This window comes from Balaenoptera ricei, chromosome 14, assembly GCF_028023285.1.
Source record: "Balaenoptera ricei isolate mBalRic1 chromosome 14, mBalRic1.hap2, whole genome shotgun sequence".
NCBI classification, from domain to species: Eukaryota; Metazoa; Chordata; class Mammalia; order Artiodactyla; family Balaenopteridae; genus Balaenoptera; species Balaenoptera ricei.
In genome coordinates this window covers 65,978,647-66,003,396 of record NC_082652.1, presented here as the reverse complement: position 1 = coordinate 66,003,396, position 24,750 = coordinate 65,978,647, and the positions used below count along the sequence as shown (strand labels likewise).

Genomic DNA, 24,750 nt, shown 5'->3' with positions numbered 1-24,750 from the left:
GTTTTCCTCATTGATCCGTGCTGCCATGGGTTAACCTTCCATCTACATACCTGTAACTCCCAAATCTAACATTTCTAGTCCAGTTTTGAGCACTAAATTCATAGATTTAATTCTTTACTTCATACTTGCACGTAGATGTTCCAGAAGCAGCTTAAACTTAATACACTGAGACAACCCATAATGTTACCTTCCCAAGTCCTGTCCTCCTCCCTCAAAGGGGCCCATCCCAGGAAAAGTCCCCTCCCCCTTCCAAGCTGCTCCTTCAGACAACTCAGGAGTCAAACTTCATGCTCCCTCCTCTTCCACTCTCCAAATCCAGTAATTGTATCTCTAAAATACACCTTGATGTACAGTATCACCACTTAGTTGTCATTACTTCTTGTCACTTCTCCAATAACTCTCAAATGATCACCTCTACCTCTTCTCAGATTTCTCCTCCAAGCCGTGCTCCACAGGCAGTCAGAGTTGTCATATTAACACTCAAGTCTACTCATGCCTGTTTCCTGATTAAATCCCTTCAATGGCTACAGAGGGAAAGCCACATCTTTAACATGGTGCTCAAGGCTCTGCATCACCGAGTTCGTCTATGCTTTAGCCTGCCCTGTGCTTCTCCTTCCCCTCATCTCTGGGCTCCACACTGGCCTCCTTCTAGCACTTTCTACCTCAGGGTCTCTGCAAATGCTGGTCCATCTGCCTGGGAGGCTTCTCCCTCACTATTTACCTGGGTGACTCCTACTTTTCCCTTTGTGTCAATTATCACCTATCAGTGATGCCTTCCCTGATGGTCTCCTGTCACATGTTCTCATGGGACCCAGTATTTTTCCTTATACTGTTGTATCCCAGCTCCTAGCATAGAGCCTGGCACATAGTAGGTATTCGATAAATAAGTAGTTAAGTGAAGGAGAAGGAGGGAAGGAAGAAAAGGGGGAAGGAAGGGTGGAAGGCTACAGGTAACTGCTAGAGTGGGGGAACTTTACAAATCACCGTGGGTCTCAGGTGTTGAATGGTTTAAGAAGGTGTGGGGCTGCCCACCAGCTCTGCACTTTGAGGCAAAACTCTGCTGTGTCTAGCACTTGTCGTCATTCCCAGGAAGAGCTCATTTAAACCATGGCTGATTTTTAACGTGGGTCAGCAAACATCATTCAGATCCAACAAACTCCTCTTTCTCGTTCTGCCATGGGTCTGAAATAGGGCCTTTCCTCTATTCTGACCTTGCAGGTGGCGTTTCAGTGAGTTTCAGACTGCCCTGGAGGGGGCACCCTGGAAAGGTTTAGGAGAGGGAAAGCCCGCAAGCCTGAGAATCTGTTCCTTCCCAATACACTCTCTCCCTCTGGTGGCCAAGAGGTGATACAGCATCCGGGCCTGTTGGTACGATTCCTTCCAAGTCACCTAGTTGAAAACGTGAGGGGCAGTGAGATATCTAGACACACGATCTGCATGACACTACATATCTGAATGAACTAGAAATGTTCTGGAAAAATCGTGTATTAAATTTAGTGGCTGTGATTACATTAAAAATCCAGTTGAAAAATAAGTTTTTTCCCCAAATATATTTCATTGAATCTAAGATGTTATCAACTGTAAGATATATCATTGTTTTGTGTATAACCAAGAAAGAAGAAAATGCTGCCAATTAAAATTGCAGGTTGCACCCTGATTTAAGAAATGTTAAAATATGAGAAAGATGTATATTATATAATCAAGGAAATATGATAAAAATCATAGTGATGTGGCTCAGGAATACAGGAGTAGGACTTGTTTTCTAACTATGGGACTTCAAACATTTATAAATTTTTTTGATGAAAAATGTGTGTATATATTATGAGCCCTTTAAGAACAGGGCCTGTTACCTTGTTGATTTCTGTATTTGCATTGCTCAGCAGAAAGCCTGACACATAATAAACCCTCAATATATGTTTAATAATTATGGAAAGAATGAATGCTTGCACAATGGAAGTACTCTCCAGAGTGTCTCCAAAAAGGCTCCATCTTCTCTTCCTTTGAGTCCCTCCTGTATGCAGATAATATTCCCAATTACCGATGGAGAAATCAAGGCCCAGGAAAGCAAAACAAGAGTTGTTTCTCACGTGGATGTAACTCTCTGAACTTTCTGAAGCAAACTTGCTGCCTTGGGATGGCTACAGGGAGCAGAGACCCAGGGAAACCAGCAGTTTGCTGCAGTCAAGATTAGACCCAGTTTCCCACCCTGGGCTCCTTCTATTACTCCAACTGCCTTGCAGGGCACAGCTGGGGGAGGCGGGGGAGGCGGGCAGCCCTCCAGCCCGGGGCCAGGCCCTCAGCCCAGTGTCCTATTTCATAAGCCCACATAACCTCGGCAGGAACAACGTGATTGCATCTCCTCTGGGGAACACAGCGTTCCTTTGCCATGGGAATGTTTATCCTGCTCAAATGGGGGAATTTTGGCTTTGGGGTAGGGGCGAGACGTGCAGCAAAAATGGCCTTGTAAAGAGGAGGTCACTGTTTGGAAAGAGCAAAGGCTGTGGAAGCTGAGATGCCCAGCTTCACTCTTTTCTCTGCCAGGAGGTGTTGCATGCGCCTCTGTCTCTCCCTCTTTAACGGGTTCTTAGGACAGTGAAACTGCTGACTTGGTTCTTGGCACACAGTAGGTGCTCAGTGATTTTTATTTTCCTCCTTTCGTGTGCTCCCAAATTGAAGGGAAAGATGGATAAAGCAACCAGATGAAGTGCAAGCTGGCTGGTCTGAAACAGAACGCCTTTCAAAAGTTTCCATAAGGCGTTGGCCACTTGTTAAAACTGGACGGTGAAATCGCTGCCCGAGCCACGTCCCGTCAGAAGGCGGCAGGCCTCAGAGCCCATTCCCAGCTCAGTTCTGAGCCAGTCCATTAAACCTGCTTCCAAGAACACATAATTATCTGCTTGGCGTGAGAACGCTCTCCTTGGCTGCCCGCACCTCCTCTTCTCCCTCAGAAATGTGGACAGAAATGGCTGTTTGGATCAGCCTCCTATCTCTCCAAAAAGCCAGGCCTCAACTGTTCCGCAAGGGGGCTCCCCGGACAGACTGGGCCCTCCCTCCTCTTTGAAGAAGCTCCCTGCTGAATACCTACTGTGTGCCCTTAGGCTACCCCAGGGGGCACGGAGCTGCCGCTTGGGCGGTAGAGAGGCAGGGAGAGAGGCAGCAGACTGTCAGTGTGGAGGGAAAGTGGGGCAGGGTTGGGGGGACGCAGGGGCTGCTGTCGAAGCACAGGGCAGTTCCCCAACCTCCCAGCCTCAGGGAGAGCAGCCCAGGCTTTCATGTTAGGACTTGGCTGAGCAGGCAAGAGGGAGGCGAACACTCCAGCCAAGGAAATGCCTGAAAAAATACACACCTGTTTTGTGCCAGGAAATCCCAGTTGTGGGCCTGCTGGAGCCAGAGTCAGCCAGCAACAAAGGCGAAGCTGGGTGTTAGAAGCCAGACTGTGAGTTCTCAGTCCATATACTTGGACCCCAGTTCACCTCCCAACATCAGAAAGCGTGGCTTCCACTCTACTGTACTAATTTTGAAATTCTTCTTCTAGCTCTTTTCTCTAAAAGACTGTTTCCAGTAGCAATGTAAAAACATGCCTCTGCCCAGTGGAGAGAAGCTGCACCCTCCCTGGCATATTCTTGCAGTTATGAGAGGAAAGGGCCTGTGATTGAGGGGTTTCTTTCTTTTTTTTTTTTTTTTTTTGAGGGGTTTCTTGAGTTTCTGGTGTGAATCAGTGCACAGTTGAAGCTCCCCCTCCCTGTGGCTTGTTGGGTTTAAGTCTGCCGGTGACCTTGTCATGGGGGGTGAATCTAAAATGGCCTCATTTATGTCATCTTCCACCCAACTGAGTTACTGAGGTTGCAGTGTTCTGGAGAAGGAAAAGTGATTAGTAGGTTTTCCAAAATATTTCTTGAATTCATTAATTTTGCCCAAGACTTTACAATTGATACAATTATGGAAAGGGAGAATTTCCATAAATTTCTACAACCGTAGGACGGAAAGGGATATCCTTTGCCTCTCTCAAACTTTGAAGGTCCATTTTTTAGTGCCTCTGACTGTTGGCTGGGGTCCCACAACCCCATGAGGCAGTCTGTTCTCACTGTGAACAGCTCTGATTACTGGAAACCCTTGGGTCTGTGGAGCTGACATCAAACCCCTGAGTTCTACCCATCGCGGGCTCTGGTTCTGTCTATCATGCTGGCACAGGATGTTCGCACTCCTTGCGCCACATAAGAGCACTTCAGAGATTGAGTCCAAACCTTCCTTTCTCTAGGGAAGACCCCTTGAGCTTCCTTTGATTTGGCTCAGCAGACAAGGCCCCCAGACTCTCTGCCGTCTTGCTACCGATCACAGTGACAGCAGGATCAAAGGCAGGGACTTCGCTCTGAAGGACCTTGCTGAGTCAGGCTGGGTCCCTAGGCCAGGGGTTCTGCTGATCCCTGAGCTTGGGGGACAGCTGCTGAAAGGGGGAAATCAGCTGTGCAGGGCTCAGTGGATGCTGGAATGGGGACAGAAGAGGCCCATGGGCTGGTGGATCATCCCCAGGGAGGCCAGGGAGAGGCCTGGTCAATAGACAGATAGGCTGGGGAAGAGAGGAAGGGGCCTGGCATGCCACTGGGCCTAGGTGAGAGGTGCCTTTCTCAGGGTCAGTTGTATAAGAGGTTGGCCAAGTGCTGCCTCTTGTTAGGAGTGGCTCAGAGCTTTTCTTGGCAGCTCCAGCCCAATGAGTTTGATTTGGGCTCAGAGGAGCCTGACTCACTGGGGCCAGAAGGTCAGGCGGGTGGGATGGGAGTCAGGAGGCAGCAAAACTCCTCTGGGCCATCAGCAGACTGTCTGGGATTAGACGGCTGGTGGCCAGCGTGCCGGGGGCTGTATCTTTCTGGCCTCTGCTTCAGGGCCAGGGCTGGGACCTGTAGCTGGGAATTTAACCAGGGCCCTCAGCTGAAAGTCTCAGGAGTCTATGTAAGGCGGAGGTAAGAGACCAGACCTTTGATCTCTGCCTTAGACACTAGCTTGTGTTTGGAAGGACATTCAGAGGCACGCACCACATCCTTCTCAGCTGACACTTTTCAAGTGGGATGACCCTTCCATGTGCTATGTACTGAGCCCCTGCCTCACCATCCCAACTGCAGCAGTTACCAGGCCGTCAGAGTTCCCTTCGAGGGCCTTTGTCTACATCAGTCTATTCTCTCCCTCTGGGCCAGGCCCTCCCCTGTCCAGGCCAGCTCACATCCCTTTCCACCTCCCCACTGGTGATGGATATATTATCTTAAAACACTACTTGGTCATGCCATGGCTCAAAAAGCTTCCCAGGTGCTCCAGGTCTGAGTGTCTCATTACCTCTGGATGGGATATGCACACTGCTCCAGATGCTAATTATTTTTGGTGGGAAATTGTTGTATATTTAAGCAAACATGGCTTATAAAAGAGTAGCGTGCAAACATTTTAATTTTTAAAATAAACATTTCTGGGCAGACATTTCGAGTCTGTAGCTGGCTGTTTCGGGCATGTCCCCAGACCACCTGGGGATGATGTGTCAAGTGCCTCCATCAGCTGGGGCTAGTTGGGGGAAAAGTTAAGCAGCACTGAAGGTGGCAACTGTCCTCGCTCCCCTGCGGCTCTGCCTGAGGGCTGGGCCCCCTGTGCCTGAGCATGTGCCTCTGGCCTGGGCAGGAGGTCTCCTCTGGCCCCATGGCCTCCTCAGTCTTGATTCTGCGTCATGTGTGTTGTTCTCCATTATCCACCCTGATCCTGCCCACAGCTTGGCCCTGTCATCACTACGGTACCTTCCCGACCACCCGGAGGTGCTCTGACCTTGCCTTTGACCCATGTGGTGGTTGGGATCTGTTTTACAGTACAAGAGTCACACACACACACACACACACACAGACACTCATCCACACATTCACTCATGTACATGCCCCCCCCGACATGCACACAATCATACACACACTCACGCACACATGTCTCTTGCACACACACATACAGGTGCACACACTATGAACACTACAAATTTTGCACTGCTTTAAACCTTCATGCGCATAGTATTTCATACTTTACAAAGCACTTTCCTTACTATAACTGCATTTGTCTCCTCAAACGATCCCATGATGTGTGGAGTGAGGTAGGATGGTGTATTCGTCTCACTTCACAGGCCCAGGGAAGTGAGGCTAGCTGCCTGAAGTCACATAGGGGTTGACACAGGAGCTGGGGCTGACCCTGCCTCCTAATGCTTGGACCTGGGCTCTTTCCGCATCACTGACACCCTTGCTACGGGTCCTGGACTCTTCCCTGAGGGTGACTCTCTCCTCCCATGCAGATACCAGGGGCCTGGCTGTATATAGTTTATGTTTTTGGTCTTTGGATGCAGTGTGTACAAACACATGCCTCCTTCCATGAACTAGACCACAGTGTGAGCTGGGACTTTGCGTGTGTAACCGGGATGGTGTGTAGCCCCATCTGCCACCGTGGCAGGGAGAGAGTTCTGTACTTGACCTCTCCAAAAGGCTTTGTTTGGCATGTCCGTAAGGCCCTTGAGCTATGCCCTTTCTTTTCAACCAAACTTTGATAATTTTTTTCCTGGCACAGATGTTTGCTTTCTGAAAGCGACACTGATTAGAGAGGGGAGTCAGGCTGTCCCTGGGAGGGTGCAGAAACTGGGACAGATCCCATCAGGCACTGTCCTTGGAGCCTCTTATTCAGCTAAAATGGAGTCAGGTGAATATGGAAGGCCTCTGTGGACAGAGTGGAGGTGTTTGTTTAGAATGGGGTGAGGGGTACTCATGGGAGGGGGAGGGGAGGCAGTTAATGGGCCGGTGTTCAATCTCAGGTCATTCTTAAGCACCAGCCGAAGGAGCGACTGGACTGGATTCTCCCAGTGCAGCATCCCGCCTGCCCCATCCTCTGTGGCTTTAGACAGCGCTTCTCAGTGTGCTGTAACATGCTTAGGAGCTGGCTTTCCCCCAGTCTCCCAGTTTTCAAAACTGGCTTCACATAAGCCATTTTCTGCACATGATGAACCCAAGCCACTGTTTTCATCTGGTTTGGTGGGAACTGAGTAGGGATGAATTGTTTTCAAAGCACCTCCCCTTTCCCTTCAGCCGGATGTGAATGCTTCTTCCTTTAAACCCTGAGAGCAAAGGTCCTCAACCCTGACAGCACACGGTCATCGTCTCTTTCTAGGGAGCTTTAAAAATGCTGCTGCCTGGGCTCCTTACCCAGAGATTCTGACTTAAGTGTCTGGGCTGCAGCCTGGGATGGTTAAAAGCTCTCCAGGGATGCTGACGTGGAGCACAGATGGGGAAGTGCTGACCTAGGTCTCTAAGTCTGTTCTTGTTTTGCACACAGTCTGCTCCCACCTGCTCAAGATGAGTGATGAGCATCAGCTCCAGTTCTAAACTCAGGAGCTCAGCCCCACCTGCAGAAGCAGAATCTGCATTTGAACAAGAGCCCCAGGTCTGCTCCTTCAGGTCTGAGTGGCACAGATGTAGGGGTCTCACCTGGTGGCAGAGGTGGGCTGTGGGCGTGGTAGGAGAGGGCCTGGAAAAGATCTTCATTCAATTCAGAACTTTTGCTTAGTGGTCAGAGCATTCAGTAAACAAGCAAAACCAGACAGATTTAAGAACAGCAAAACAAAATCAAAACAAAAGATTTATGACTTTAGTTAAATGTCATTACATCCTCTTTCTCCAGATGAAAGGATGTAGCAAACACTCCAGTCTTTTCCAGTGTGTGCCTTGGCCTGTACAAGCTAAGTCCCTGCTTCCCATGCAACCTGCTTAGGGTCATATGCAATGGCCTACTCGCAAGGAAGCTAGTTATAAGGGCTGCACAAGTTCAGAAATAAACATGTACTGCCTATGGAAACGGAGGCTCATTCAGTTGTTGGAATATCGAAAGCGAATGCTCACCTTGCCTTGTAAGCCCATACAAGAAAGTAAAGAGGAGACACAGACGGGTTGTTGATTTGCCCATCCCCGAAGAGAACAGAAGCTTGGACCCACATTGGGGTGAGTGGAAGTTAGGGGGGCTTCGGTTGTGGCGGCCTCATGCAGCCTTGCCAGAAGCTTCAGTGGGGATGAACACAGCAGGAGGGCACCAGAGAAAACCCTCAGCGATCAAGAGATTAGTGTGCACTCTCAGAGAGGAGAGGACAGAGAGAGACCCACCTGATGTGGAAAGGGACATTTTGTGGAGGTAGTGAGAAGAGAAATACAGTTGGGATTGGCAGAAATGAAGGAAAAAGTGGAAGGATTGGAGAATTCTAGACACAAGAAAGAAGACGAAAGAGAAGAAGAGGAGGAGGAGGAGGGGGGGGAGGAGGAGGAGGGGGGGGGAAGATGGACTGAGGAGAGGAAAAAAGAGAAAATGAAGTCACAGCTCAGTAGACGCTGTAGACGCTGATGTGCTGGTAGTAAAGGAAAGGGGGCAACACCAGGCTGAGGAGGAGATGGACGGGGCGGGGCAGGCAGACAGCAGCCCCTGAGCCAGTTGTCTCTGCTCTGATGGGGCAACGGCCTTCAAGCTGCCACACCCCTTGGCTTGGCTTCCCCCTCCTCCCCTCTTCCACGAATCCTGTGAAGGACAGAGAAGAGGAATTGGGGAGCTTCTTTTTCATCCCCCTGGCATATCATCTGGACTCAGAAATAGCCCCTGAGGCAGCTATCTAAAAAGGAAAACAGGAGCTTAACAATTCCAGCTCCATCCCGCCCTCACTCCTCCCATATGACTAATCAGATTGACAAAACAAGCTTTCTTCAGATGCCCAAAGAAGCCACTTGGGGTTGCATCAGTTGGGTGTCAAGGAATGTGTGCATTTGGAAGTGGCTGAAGGCATTTGCCGAGCTGCTTGTCTTCTGACTCCCTGAGGCTTGACTGAGGTAATGGGAGAGCTAAGTTGGCTATATTTAAACAGCCAAAAATCTGAAGAGATGGAATTTGTCTGGACATCACTGGAAAGTAAATTGAGCTTGTTGTGAAATCTCTGAAGATGTGTTTTCTCTTGAGCATCTGAAAGGAGGGTGAGTGTTGATGAGCAAATCCCACTGGGATGGAACAAAAAGCACACGGACTCTGGAGTCCAGCCAAATTCCAGCTCTGCCACTCACCACGGTGCCACCTCAGACACAGATCCCTCCTCACTGTGAAGCAGGATGTTGGTAACTACCTCGCAAGGCCACATGCAGAGGGCCTAGCTCACTGCCTGGCATGTGGTGGGTGTCAACCAGTGTCAGTTTCTACCTCTATCCACCCACATGTTCTGGGATTGTCCACAAATTCTAAAGACTCCAACGGCCAGGGATTTTAAAAGAGTGGATTGGCTGATGTAAATATTTAGAAATGTTAATCTTCCAAAAATTTCTTCATAGCAGGTCTTATATTGGATGTTATTCTTTCATTCAAAAGTATTTGTTGAGCACCTACTATGGGCCAGTCACTGGAGATTCAACAGTGAGCAAGAAAGAGCCCTTCTTGTCCTAATGGAAACCAGAAGGTAACCTGTAAGTGCCCAGGGATGGGATTGTCTGGTTCCCATGGCGGGAGGGTGGGTTATGGAAGTGAAAACAAGGGAGCACCTTTTGGTGACCTGAGAGACTGAGGGACATAACTAGGATGTTTGGGAGGAAGACTGGGGAGGCTAAAGATCCTGCAATATGTAGGACAGGCCTATATGACAAGGGATTGTCCCACTCAAAATGCTCGGTGAGAAACCATCATAGACCAAGGGTGGAAAAAGTCATGGAAACCAAAAACTTGCCTGCTGGTAGTAATATTTTTAATATCATCATTTCCATAACATCAGCTTTTAAGAGATCTTTGAATTGGGTGTTAAGGGATCTTGTAACCTGTTTCTCTTGTTTTCCAGATTTTCTAGGCCCTTTTCTCCTAGGGCCTTTCCTTTGATATAATGACTGTATTCATTTTTTGGTAATGTTCCTAATTCCTTCACGCACAAAGCTCATGCAACCAACTGTGAACTAAGAAGTGAGGTTTAATCAGGATTCTAGGATTCACAGACCCCCTTGATCAGTGATTTGCCTCTACAAGGGGTCTAGCTTTGATTAGGGGTACAGATGGGGATCACAGATTTGGGAGAAGACAAATGGCTCATTGGGGATCTGAACCCACTGTTTTTGGCTGCATTATTTCTGTACTCTAACTCACTAAGACAAGAGTCAGGAAAACCCTTCTAAAAACTGATGACCCATCTATAACATCTTCAAGGGCTTCTGGGGTTCTAAGATATAAACATTTTTCGGAATACACATTAAAAATGATATGACAATATAACCCACCCAATAATCATATTCTTTTAAGAATTAAATTAAAATTAATTTAATTGTAATTAAATTAAAATTTAATCATGTTTATACTTATCATGTTCATAAAATCATATACATTCATTGTGAAAGCGTAAACTACTGAAGAGTACAGGAAGAGAGCAAAAACGTATTCCATTGTCCAGATGCAGAAAAGACCATCATAAACATTGGGGATCTATCCTTCCAAACAACTCTTTGCTTATATTCACAAGAGAAATGGACACACAAAAATAATTTTCTAGAAATAGGATCATGCTTTACAAGATATTTTTTAAAGTTAAAAGTATTATATTTAATTTTATTTGACCCTAACAAAGGAAAAATGAATTAAAGTGAAACTAAAGAAACTGCTTAACTTCAGATAAGTGTTTATCACAGGAAATATTTTTGGTTTTTATAACCCTTTAAGACTAAGAAAACAGAAAAACTATTTGGAAAAAAATCAAGAATTCAGTATCTTTTTAAAAATTCCATGTTTCATTTTTAGGTAGTGTTGATTACCTCTTTACTAAGAAAAATGAGGAAATTGGTTTTCCATACTTTTATCAATTTTTATTAATTTTATTACCATTATTATTTTTGCTTTGTCAAGGTTTATACTACTTTAGTTTATTCCTTAATTGTAATTCAAAGTTGTCTTCTATCTCTAACTCTATTTATCTATCCAGAGAAAAAAGAACTAATATATTAGGCTATTATTAGGTGGGCCTCATTGCTCCTTGCCTCCTGGTAGTCACAGCACTGACCTGTGTAACCAGTGGGACATTGTAGAAATAATGGTCTGTGACTTCTGAGGCTGGGTTATAAAAGACAGCCTTGCACTCTTGGCTCACTTGCTCTGGGGGAAACTGCTGCCACGTCATGATGACACTCAAGCAGCCTTAGGAGTTCCTCAACAACCAGCATCAGCTCACCAGCTGTGTGAGTGAGCCACCTTCGGAGTGGATCCTCCAGCCCTGGGCAAGCCTTCAGATGACAGCAGCCCCATCGCCATCTTGACTGCTGTCTTATTATAGACCCAGAGTGACCCAGAATGACCCAGCTGTGCTGCTCCTGGATTCCTGGCCAAAGACATTCTGAGGATAATAAATATTTACTGTTGTTTTAAGCTGCTAAGTTTTGGGCAATTTGTTACACATCAATCGATAATGAATACATTAGCCATCAATATATCTTCAAGGATCTGATTTTAGCCAGTCTCTTAGCAGGAATCTTGAAAGGCATTTTTTCATAGAAAAAATGAAGGTTCTTGGGGAGAAGGAAGGAACCAGTATTTATTGAACACCTACAGTGTGGTAGGTATTGTTACCCTATGTTATCTTATTTAATCCTTACAGCAACCCTGTAGAATAGTGTGGAGGGCACTTGCTTACCAACTTGGAGGTAGTCTGCTGCCAAAATGTGATGACAGGACCTATAAAAAGATCTGTTTGCCTCACACTTTTGCAGGAAAGTTGTTTCCTATTGATTGAGTATCATGGGGCAGAAATATCTTTTGGGAAAAAAATATTGACTGTGAATATTTTTGGCTGTGAATATTGGCTGTGAAACACAATCAGCCCAGTGTTTGAGGAATGTATATACCCGGCCCTGTGGCACATTCTGTGGGGACATGCCTGAGAAGTACTAACCAGTATTACCTTCAAGGAGGCAGAGACAACACTTAAATGCAGGAACAGAATCAGAAAGCAAACTGAGAAAGTACTGACACAGTTAAAGCACTCCATCATTTAATTATTTGGCTGTCCTTAGCAAGGGCCTCTCATTTGCAAGGCTGTAGCCTTGAAGAATGTGAAATACATGATTTCCGTCCTCTGGGGACTGAAGGATGGTTAGACATGTAAAAATGACGTAGGATGTATTATTTGGAAAATTCCCATGGTGGAACCTGTAGCTTGGATTGCCTAATCCTCCTTCTAGGGTACCTTACTATACCCAAGAGGCTGGAAAGTTAAATGTCAAAATTTTCAGCATCCCTTGAAGCTAGGCTTTAGAAGAAAATCAGGTTTTGTCAATTAGAGGCATTTAGGAAATATTTAGAAGGTGTAAGTGAATCAGAAGACTTTAGTTGTTTTCTGATGAAAGTCAGGTCACGGACATATGATGTTTTCTGCCACTCAGTGCTCAGCCGCCAGCTTTGTGGGGTTTGAGAGGCAGTAGCTGTAGTGACTTCGTGATTCTGGCTTCCTGATTCCTGGAATTCAGTGGTGGTTCTTGAACTCAAGTTTCATTGGTGGCCTCAGAGGTAGTAGCTCCTATGGTAAATCAGTTCTGTAGTGTCCGGGAGTAATTTCTGGCCCAACCTAGAGAGCTCCCTCCTACAACTCTGCCCCAAATTTTGTAAACCCCTAAGTACCTGTGTTAAATCCCTTTCTGCTTATAATACCTGCAAGGTTTTCTGTTTCCTGTACTGAACCCTGACTGATAGATGTCAGAGAAAAAATCCAGTGTTCAGAGATTAGAGCAGGGGACAGTTGAGAAGGGGTAATAAGAAAGGAATTTGGGGAAGAGGTAAATTTTTAGCATAAAGGAATAAGGATTTCAAACAGCCAAGAGGAGAGATGAGGGCACCATGGTGAGAGTGAGTAAAAGAGCCTGTTTCTCCTTCTCCCAAGTTGGTACCTCTCTATCACCTTCCACCCTTCAGCAGGATGGGTCATGTTTTTCATTAAAGCCTAGACTTGAATGAACAGTTTCTTGGAGTTTCTGTTTGTTGTCACTGGAAGTGTGTTATTTCAATATGGGATTCAATACCCAGGAAACAGACTCTCATGGAGGCCCGCATGGATCCTGCAAAGATAAATACATCTGGAGAAGGCAGTGCTTTTCCTTTCCTTTTACCTTCCTCCATCACCCCGCTGGAAACTGCAAGCTGCTGTCCAGGCTCAGCTCCTGATCACCTGTCTCCCTGGGGGAGGATAAAACAGAGGGACCAGGTGTTCTCTGACATGGTAAATCAGAAGAAAAATCACTGTATTGGGAGTGAGGAGACCTGGGATCTAAATTTAGCTCTGCTGCCTACCGGCTGTTTAACCTTGGGCAGGTTTAATTAATAACTAGATCTTAACTATTTCATGAATCTGCCCACTTTGCTCCATTTAAAAGGCTGCAACCTTAACTCAGACCATTATCATTTCTCCTGTTACAAGTCCTGATATCTGTGCATGATCCACAATCCATTCTTCTAGATGCATCCAGAATAATCTTGTAAGAATGCAAATCAGGTCATATCACCTGTTCTTTAAGACTCTTTAATGCTTCCCAGTGCCCCTAGGTTGTCAAAAACTCCTGGGCAGGACATTAAGTCTGATTTGGTCTCAGTAGGCATCTCCACCCTTCTCTCCAGAAGAGGCTGTATTTTAAGGTGAACTAGAGCCAGTGGTTCCCAAAGTGGGACATTCATCCTGAGGGGTACATAAGACAGTCCACTGGGGTGTGAGTAGAAAATACTAGAACTTCTATGTATATTTTTATCTAAAAATTAAGGTGAACTTAAGATAAGGAGTCTTGGCTCAGATCATTTTTCAAGTCATCACATGTCACATGTGGACATTGGGTACCATGTGTGAAGGTCAGCACTGCAAGGTCACCTATGCAGGCTCTGGAGTCAGACTTCCTGCATATGTGCTTTTTATTTGTTATTAATATTATATTATTATTCTTAATTTTATTATTATCATCCTGGTAAAGAGTGGAACTCCCATGGTGCAAAAGGATTTACACAAAATGGACAGTCGATTAATAGGACTCCTGTAAAGAAACTTCAAGACTTCCCTGGTGGCACAGGGGTTAAGAATCCGCCTGCCAATGTAGGGCACGCAGGTTCGAGCCCTGGTCCGTGAAGATCCCACATGCTGCGGAGCAACTAAGCCCGTGCGCCACAACTACTGAGCCTGCGCTCTACAGCCTGTGAGCCACAACTACTGAGCCCGTGTGCCACAGCTACTGAAGCCCACATGCCTAGAGCCCGTGCTCCGCAACAAGAGAAGCCACTGTAATGAGAAGCCCATGCACCGCAACTGAGTAGCCCCTGCTTGCTGCAACTAGAGAAAGCCCACGCGCAGCAACGAAGACCCAACGCAGCCAAAAATAAAAATAAATTAATTTAAAAAAGAAACTTCAGATTATAAAGAAAGATTGACTAATATAAGCCCAAATAAATCACAAAAAAAAGTGGTGGGGCTATTGCTTCCTCAGTTCTGATTATAAACTCATTATCAGTCATATTAGGAAGTAAAGGCAATGACAACCTAATTAGCCAAGATGAGAATTAGGCCAAAAAAAGATAAAAATAATGAAGTCGACTTTAAAAAGGATTTACATTCACTGTCATTAAAGATGACCCTCACCTAAGTGTGTATTGTGCCTTGACATATTGGCTGCTGTAAGTACATGAGTATAAATTATAATTAAACAAACATATTGGGGTGCCTGCTCAAAAATATTTTTATGGTAGAATTGCGCAGTAAAGAAATTTGGAGACCACTGAGCTGCGCATAGACTTGGGTCTAGGTGTTGTAAGAACCTGCCCTAGATCCAATTAATGAACTCTGGCCTAACGCAAGAATGTGAACTTCTTGGTTATTGATGCTTTTATTGCATTTATAAAGTGGAGTTGTTACTGTGTAGTGTAGTCACAGTGTATTTTAAAGGAGTAGACTTGAAAATTTGGATTATTTCATCTGCAAAATCATTTGATCTGGATATTGTCCCATACTTACTTGAATTAAAAAAGGTAATTACTATATACAATACAAAATTATGTCCCTGCTAGGATGGGTTATGGCAACCTGCACCCTTGTGATGGTGAATTGCTTGCTGACATTAGGACCAACTGGATCACACACCCGTCCATCATTTAGAACCCAGCAAGCAATGCCCTTTTTGCACCACAGCCATTCTTGAAGTAATTTGTTTACCCCAGCCATCAGAACACAGACAATAAAATGCAGGGATTGACAAAGTGGCACTGTATAGGCAACACAGGAAAATTGGAAAAGTGAGTTATAGGTGGCGAGTGACTAACAATAAATAATCAGCTTATTCTCATTGTAGAAATGTCTGTGACCAGGAGAAAAATCTGACCAGTGGAAAATTTGAATCAGACAAAAGTGGGTCACTTAATTCTGTATGAATATTTTTGAGAGTGAATATGTTCTGATTCCCTAAGCAAGATGGCTCTTCACTATACCTGGTTTTGTTAACACCATGTTTGCTGACACTTGGACTCTGCCCAGTTACCTGGCATCTGAAATTACTGTTGGCTCTCCATACCATGGGATCTGCGTCCACAGATACAGAGGGCAGACTGTACTATGCCATTTTATATAAGGGACTTGAGCATCTGCAGATTTTGGTATCCACTGGGGTCCAAGAGCCAATCCCCCGCATATACGGAGGGACGACTGTATGTCATTAGTGATTTACTCTTCTGAGCTAAACCCAGATCTCTTCAGGTATCTTCTGTCGAAAAACAGGCAGCCCTGGAAAGAGCACAGCGAGTCCAAGATCCCTCAGTGTGTCTTGGTCTATTAAATGGTTCCCCCTGCGGGGAGAGCTCTGGGAGAGTACTAGGGCTCTGAGCATCCTGGGAGGGGTTGTAGGAGGAGGTCGGGAGCTGCTGGGGAGTGGGAGGAGAGTGAAGTCAGAGAAGCGCAGCACCAAAAGCCAGCTTTAATGGTTTCGTTTGTAACAAAAAAAGAACCTGATTTTAACCCTTTAGTTCAGGTCTAAAATTGACTGTATCAAACACTGAATTTATCATAATCCTTTGGACTTGGGTAGGAATCACATCTTTCAGAATTAATTCAGTGTAATACAACCTTCAAGGGGCCCCAATAAATACAGTCCACTTCCAGTGTTCAGTGAACTTGCATTGGCTTGTTTGTTGAAGGGCAATCCAGGCACAGTCAGATTCTGGGCAATCACACCATTTTCTTATCAACTATGGACAAACAAGAGACAGGAAGGGGAATTTCTTGGGAGAATAGAAAAATGCTCTTGAATGCACAAAATTGTTGTGATTAGGGGTTACCTGTCGAACCTCTTGCAGGATCCCATTTCTCCCTGTTATTGTGGATGATTGAGCGTGATATTGTGGCCGTCCTGATGGCACGTTTTGAAGATTTCATTTCTGACGTTCACCTCCCTGCTTGTTCAGCAAGTTGACCCATCTGTTCGATAATGCACCGCCACATACAACTGATTGATTTAGTAGATTCAGTGAAAAAAATCAAAGTAGTTTGACAAAAATGTACTTTTTTGATAGAAGTTATTAGTCGGTTTCTAAGTAAATGGATAGGTTATTTTTATCTTGATTTTTTTATTTTTGTTTTTAGACATAAGTTTAACTAACTAAAAAGACCAGGTATATAATTGACTTGGCTGGTTATGCTGACAGATATCTGATATGACATCAATTGACTAAACTGACAGGAATTTGAATGAGTTCAGTCAAAATGTTTGAATTCATCAGCGGGGAGTGTCAACCAATTTTTGCTCTGGAGAAAGCACTCAAGTGTCTGTGTTTTAGAAGGAGGAAGTACAAGCTGTTTGGCTTCAAGAAACAAAAAGCTGAGAGGAGAATTCTTTGAAAGACCTGAGTGATTTTTTTGTGTCTTCTGACCTCTGTAAGGACCTGAGTTTCTCCAGGAAAGACCAACTTATGTGCCCCGTTACAGTTACATGTTTTAAGTCTCTGGGGAGGGTAGCAGCATTGGAAGTGAACCTGAGGGTAGATGTTTTCTATGTTTCACCAGAGACCTCACACTAACTCTGTCCTTGGGGTGTCCAGAGCCAGACCATGGAAAAGCCTTGCTTACCAGTAAAATGAGTTTTCAGTTTTCGTGATCCGCGCTCCTCAGCCTGCCTCAAATGACTTTTTCCACCCTCCTACTTCCTTCATCAGAGTGTCTAACACCCTCATACTGTCCCTCTCTAAGATAAATAGCCTTTAATACCACCCCCCCCCCAGGAAGGAGGGGCAAATCTCTCTGCTCGCTAACACTCTCCGAGAGAGATTACATTCCCATCGGAGACTGGCATTTCAGTGAGTACTGTGTACCAGGTCTGTGCTGAGCACTTTACACATGCTACCTCGTTTCTTGTTCCCAACAACCCCTGGCCATCATATGGCTCATGTACAGCTTTTGGGTAGTTCATGAATTAACGTTCTTGGCTGAAGTTTAGAATTGAAGTTCTGGCAAATTTCTGGATGCGTTTGGCTTGATCTGGCAGTGAACTGGCACTCCTGGAACAGGTCCTGAATCCCAGAATGATGGAGACCCTTGGGTATCATGTACGGCCATGTACACCCTCACCTAGAGTGAGTTAGCGCAGTGGCCGATGCCAAAGGCTCTGACCGTTCAGATCTCCTAGACAGTGCTGCCAAAGTAGCAGCTTCTTTGATGAGACCAAAGGAAATGCTCCTGACCTTGTCTGAGAAAGCCCATGCCCCTCTAGTTCAGCAGAGAAGACTCAGAGGTTGAGGGTCACCAAGGCTTTGTCTCATCATACTGAGACAGGCTGGGACCTGGGAATATTTGCTGCAGTGTTTGCACCTGGACACACCTCTCCTCGAGCAACAAAACATAAAGAAACTATATGGGACTCAAAATAACTTTGTGCATATGCAGTTGGGGTAAATTCTGGACCAAAAGATACAAAAAGACCAAAGAAAAAAAAAACCAACTGCCACTTCTGAAGAGCCGGGAGCAAAAGCTGGGGGTCAGGAGCAAAAGCAGGATACTGTGCATGCCCCCTGCACTCAACACCACAAAGGGGTGGACAAACTACCTAAGCCACCCCTCTGGACTGACCTCTGGACACACCCCTACCCTTACCCCATACAAGGAACAAGCTCGGTGCCCCTTGGGAAGCGAGAGAGCAAGGGAAACTCTTACTTGTTCTTGCTCCCCCCTGCTGCAGCAGGGGCCCCAATAAAGCCTTGCCTGAATTTCTTGTCTGGCCTCTAGTCAATTTCTATTGATTGGGGAAGGCCAAGAACCCTGGTTGGTATCAATACTACAGATTTGGTGTTCCTCAAGTCAGCGCTTACTAATGGGTCAGTCTGATCAATGCATCTGAGGAAAAACATCATGCAGACTTTTCCTCCAAAGGCATTCATTCAGCAAACATCTGCTCTGTGGTACAGATGTCAGCTGGGCTGGGGGCATCCTTCTGGATCACTAATGGAGAGAGCTAGCCCATTGGACTAAATAGATAGAGAAAAAATCCCCACTGGAATTAGACGATGAAATCAAAGCATTTGTACCCAGACTCAGAAAATATTACCGCCCTAAGTGGCCTGAGTGGTGAATTGGCCTAACCTTGTCCCTTTCTCACTGAGGGGCCACAGAGCAGTTACATTTACAAAGCGTGTACGCTCTCCTCTCTGGACATTCAAGGTTGGGGTCAGTTGCCTGGCAAGGGGTGGGGAAAAGCCTGGGAAAGGAGGAAATGGTTCTGGCCAGGTTCTCCCACTTCTATATTTTAGGTGACACTGGTGCTTCTATATAAATGGACCTTTAGGACTCCATGTTTTTTCCACAGCGCCCCCATGTGGCAGGTTGGGCTAATAGAGGCTAAGGAACTGCCCATTGTCACACAGCCAGTGGGTAGCTGACTGAATAAGATGGTGCAGATTGGGGCGTGCACTCTCTTTTGCCTGTTCTGCAAGATCATGTAGTATTGTACTGCACAGGGGCAGCCAGATTTGATGGAAAAAGGGACAGCATAGGAAAATGGTGAAGAATGAGGCTCTGGAGCCAGATGACTGAGTCTGAGTCTCAGTGTCCCCCACCCCTGCCAAAGTATCATGACTTTGGGCAGATTAAAGGGCCTGAGTTCTCCCTTGGGCACAATGAGGACAGTGGTATTATTCTGCCCAGAGTCGGCTTCATGGGCACATGACCAATGCAATTGTATATGGTTTTGAGCTTAAGAGGGCCTGGGCTTGGGGTTTGATTCTCTATAATTGCCATCTTGAAATTCTTCATAGCTCAAATACCTTCAATTATTCAAAATCTTAAATTTGCGTTGAGTGCAGTCTGATAGGACAATGGGTCACGAGTGGGGGAGGCTTGGATCCTCGACTCACACTCAGTCCTGCCTCCTGCTGCCTCCCCTGATCTCTCCCGCCTGCTCCCCTGTCTCTAGGTGCCCAGGGCCCTGCCTAGCCTCTCCCTCTTTGCCCCGAGTCTGGGGACAGTTGCTGCCCTCTGTGCACAAGTTGCGTTCAGGCACCTGGGCACAGGTGTGGGGCGGTGCACCCTGAGGAATCTTGGCCATTCCTGGTACCAAGTGAATCCAGGCACAGAGGTTGCCATTCCTTGTCGGGGGGAGGGGTCACCGTTCACAAAGGGCTGGGGTGGAAGCCTTACAGGGGGAGACACCTGGCTCAACTCCTCCATGCTGGAGCAGGTGTGTCTGTCTGAGGGCTGGGGGACGGGAACCTGGCAGCCAGTGGGCCTTCTGTCTTTGCACTGAGATGCAGGGTGGGGCTCCTGGTATCTGGGAGGGTCTGCACTCACCTGGCCAGTGCAACATTAAGTAGCAGATGAAGACACCATGACAGGCCAAGGTGAGAGAGGCAGAGGGAGCAAGAGAGTGAGAGAGCGAGAGAGCGAGAAAATTACCCAAGGAAGAATAAAAAAAATTTATATTTCAGTACATTTAACCGTAGATTTCTCCTGCTTTTTGAACAAGGGCCCCATATTTTCATTTTGCACGAGGCCCCACAGGCTCTGTATCTGGCCCTGAATCTGCCTCGGGGCTGTGGTGAGGGTTAGATGAGCAGGCACCTGAAAGGGCTGGGGACAGGGCCCAGTGCCCAGCGGAGGCGCGCTCAGCGCATTCTTGTCCACTTCCGGCTGGAGGTGCGGACCAGCTCAGGTTCTGCTCCTTTGCAGCAGGAGGGCTGCAGTCATGCTCCCTGGGGGGCGTCCCTCCACCCATTAAGCTCACAATGAGAGAGAGAATTGTCTGCTCTCTTCCTAACTCCAGACACACTTCTTTAAATCGGGCCAGGTATTTGACAGGTAACTACGTTTGCAACAGACAGGGCAGGTCGGGACCAGGGCTGTGGCAGGCATCTCACTGAACCCAGTTGGAAGGAGAGCTAGGGGCTCATCATGTGGTCACATCCACTGCGATTCAGCTCATTTCCAGCATGATAATGAATTCAAGAATGAGCTTCTGAAATGAACTCTTGATCAGGACGGAGGTGGTAATTGCGCTGGTTATTAACGATTACTCCTGGATAGGGGTTAGGGGTGTGAGCAATAGAATTAAATGAATTTCCTTTGAAAGTTCTGCTGCGCAAAGTAAGAGATACAAATACTACATTATGTGTTTAAAATACCTCCAGGGTTTGGTTTATAGACTTGTTTATATTCATATATTTATTTGAATGTTTATGGCTTTCTCTCTGTCATTTTCATGTTGGTATCTCCACACTCATTATGGTTTTATGGCTGCTTTTTGGAAATCAGTGGCTGCACACACCAGCACATGATTTGATGAGAGAAGGAGATCCAGAAAAGGAAAACAAGTTTAATATTGTAGTTGCGGGGAAGAGCCTTCCTTTGGGAGCAGAAAGTTAAAAATGAAGCTCGCGGTCTGCACATTTTAGTTAGAATCTTGGAAGGTTACTGCTTAGTAGGCAGCTGAGAGATGGTCAAGTTCCACCCCTCCTAGGAAAGTTGGGGAGGCAGAAGCCTTGAGAGGTGGAGGGACTGATCAGAGCTCTTACAGCTTATTGCTCAGAAGTCAGGATGAGGGCCCGGCTCTCCTGATGTCCAGTGCTCTTCCAGACCCACCCTCCTACCCGCCCTGTACACAGGGCGACTTCCCCTCTGCGCACAGCAGGCACAGCCCACAGTACTTTTAAGGGTCCACAAAAATGCTTTAATTTCTTTTAAAATCATAAGAAAAAAAATGTACATAATCCAGCCTGCGTTATATTTACCTCATTACCAATGCAGTCATAAAATATAATTTTTAATATTTTTTTATGGAAGAAGGGACCTATGAAAGCCAAGTGCCTAGGGTCTCCACAAGTCATAACGTGGCCCTGCTGATACAGACCAACCAAGATAGCCATGGGAGAAATTTGGGGGTGGGGGGACCCAGCCTCCTGAATCAGCCCCACCGCATGGTGATGAGGTTCTGCCCCCTCCCCATACCACTCTTTATAAGTAAACTCTTTTGTCTCAAATGTCTTTTTGTCTATCTCTCTGCAGAAAGATCATTTCAAACTGGGAAGAGGGGCTCTGAGTAACATGTTATGATGGGTAAAGAGCGATAGAGATAAGCTGCATGAGCAAATACACAGTGAGCAGCAAACCCCTGCTAACTCAGTTCTGGTCAGAAGGCACTTGAGGGTCTCCAGGGCATGTATCAGTCACAGCTGCTATGTCAAAGTGTGGGTGCCCATTTATAGAAAGTTCCACGTAGTAAAATGTAAGATGTGTTTCATACCTCTGGTTGGGTGTGTGTTGATTGGCTTGCACCTCCTCAAACCTGATCAGCTTTCTAGGCTCCCCCATCTCAGTAAGAGCAACTGTCACTCACGACAGTAGACTGAACCTTTGAGTTGCCCTCAAATTCATGTGTTGAAACCTAAACCCCAATGTGATGGAATTGGGAGATGGGGACTTTGGGAGGTGATTAAGCCATGAGGGTGAAGCCCTCATGGATGGGATTAGTGCCCTTATAAGAGAGTCCCCAGAGGGTTCCCTAGTCCCTTCCTCCATGTGAGGACACAGTGCAAAGACTATCAAGGAACCAGGAAGCCAGCTCTCACCAGACCCCGAATCTGCTGATCCCTTCATCTTTGACTTCTAACCCCCAAAACTGTGAGAAATAGATGCTTGTTGTTTACAGACCACCCAGTCTATGCAATTTTGTTATATGGCCTGAACAGACTAAGGTGCCCAGAGAGGCTCAGGCCCTTCTTTCTCTCACACTCCACACCCAGGTGCACCAGCTATTCCTATTAGCTTCTCCTATAAATCACATGTGGAATCAGCTTTTCTCATCAGCTCATTGCTAGGTGGCTGAGCCTAAGGCACCGTCATGTCTCTCCGGTGTTATGTGAGCAGCCTCTGGACCAGGACCAGTCTCTCCACTTTCTCCTTCAGTCCAGCCTGAGCAGCCTGAGTGGTCCTTTGAGTATGTAGCTGGGATCCTGCTTCTGCTCAAGAGCCCTTGGTAACTGCCCAGCTCACTCAGACACAGGTCAGAGTCCTTCTGCTGCCCACTGGGTCTCCAGGACCTGGACTCTGGCTACTTTTTTGACGTCACCTCCTTCCTGTCACCTCCTCCCCTGCCTTGAACATGTGGAACCTGCTCCTACTCCAGGACCTTTGAACGCGCCATTCCCCCTGCTTAGAATACCCTCCCTGGTTATTCATGGCTCCTCAGAAATGCATCCTCCAGCTCCCTCTCTGCTATCGCAGCCCCAGCTGGACTTTCCCCCACACACTCACTATCACCTGCTGCTCTAACAGCCCCCATTTGTTTACTGTTTGTCCCTCCCATCGGGATAAAGCACCTCCCCCCTCCCCGCCCAGGGAGGGACATGTCTTACTTGTTGTATCTCTAGGCTTACAAGAAATCACATTTCAAATAATATTTGTTGAATGAATGGAGAAAAGATTGGGACTGCAGACTGAAAATGTCTGAACACCTGCCTGTACGGTCAGGTTTTCTATTTTCATCCCAGATTTGGAACCGCAAATCTTGCTGATTCTTCCTTGTCTCATGGGGGCCCCTGCCTAGTTCCATCCCTCACCCTTTTCAAATGTTGGGTAGCTGGTCTCCCTGCCCCAACCACATGTTGCCAATGGAGAGTATTTCTAAAATATAACTAGAGCCTGTGCCTCCCCTGCGAGAATCCTGCTGAGGCTCCCGGCAGCCTTCGAGGGAACAGCACACCCCTCAGACCAGCGTCCAGCCTCCATGCCCGACCTGCCCACCTCGCCCTCTTGGCGGCAGCCATTCTGTGCTTTTTCAGTTCCTGAAGCTGGCCCCACGGTTTCAGGTCATAACTTTTTTACACCATAAATTATCATGACACTATTATTGCTCAAAACAGTTCTCAAATTGACGGGCAAGGGAGAGGGAGAAGAAAAATATCATTTCCCCACCCCAATAAATTTCAGATGGAGCTATGGGAAGAGGAAGAAAGTGAGGAGCACTGCTGGAAGAGCTGGCGATGAAACAGAGGGGCACTGGGGTAATTTTACTGGCAAACATCTTGTTCATTAATTCAGCCAACATTGATGAAACACACATTGTGAGCCAGATGGACGCCGGGACCTGTGCTGGGTGGGGGGTGGGGGCAGAGGTACGATGCTCATTGGTTTGTGGAGGGGCAGGTGGCGGACAGGTAGTTACGCCACAGAGTGATGAGTGCTGGTAGAGGGAAGCAGGGGTGCTGAGGGAGCCCAGAAGAGGGGCTTCCCACACCAGGGAACGTTGTGCTCTGAGCTATTCGTCAATGGGGAGGAAGAGGTGGTGAGGCAAAGACCTGGGCGACGGTCAGAGGAGAGCATGGCCCTCGTCAGGGTTGAGGATGGAGTGTGATCGTCCAGAAACCGCGAAAGCACAGGACGGTTGAAGCAAAGGGTGGGCAGGGGAGGAGGGCAGGTTCACCAGGAGCTGCAGGGGACCTAGCACAGAACGGGTTGGCCCTGTGCATAGCGTAGAAATACACTGGGTAACATGGACTTGGAGGCAGGGAGAGCAGCCAGGAGGCTGTTCAGGAACTCACTTGAGAAGTGATGTAAGTAAGAAGTGATGAGTAAGGAGGCATGCAGGCAACCACCTTGGAGACCTGTTTGAGGTTTGAATGGGATTGGTTGGCAGACAGCTCAAAGGCCATTCTCAGGGGACAGGGACACTAGGAGCTACTTGAGGAGGGGAGACTTCAGGAGGAAGTCGAGGGTCTGACAGTAGAGGAGGTGGGCTGACTGGTGAGGAGGGCAGGCAGCTGAGAGTCCCCTATAGATTTTAGACTTGCCAAGCCAGCCCCCACAATCCCATAAGCCATAAGCCAGTTCCTTAAATAAGTCTGTTTGTCTATCTATCTATCTATCTATCTATCTATCTATCTATCTATCTATCTATCTATCTATCTACCTAATCTCCTACTGGTTCTGTTCTTCTGGTTGACCCTGACTAATACAACAGCTATGAGGGAACCAAACCCACACCTCACCTGAGGAAGGCCTCTTGGTTTCCTGCAGCCATGTCACTCCCCAGGCCAGTGTGCCCCTTCCCCTGCCTCCTTTATCAGGAGCCCCATGGAGGAGCCAGTAGCAAAGATGACTCTGTTTGGGGAAGGGAAGCACGTACCTACCCAACTTGTGTGTGTGTGCCGAAGTACACGTCCCTGCAATGGCAGGACTGATTCCTGGCTCTCAGAGACCCAAATCAACCC

At 46.8% G+C, this 24,750-nt stretch overlaps 1 protein-coding gene across 5 annotated transcripts in view; it reads right to left on the bottom strand.

Annotated features, from left to right (window-relative positions):
• Positions 1-24,750, bottom strand: part of SLC14A2 (solute carrier family 14 member 2) — a 450,747-nt gene that overhangs the window by 57,768 nt on the left and 368,229 nt on the right. The window lies entirely within an intron of this gene.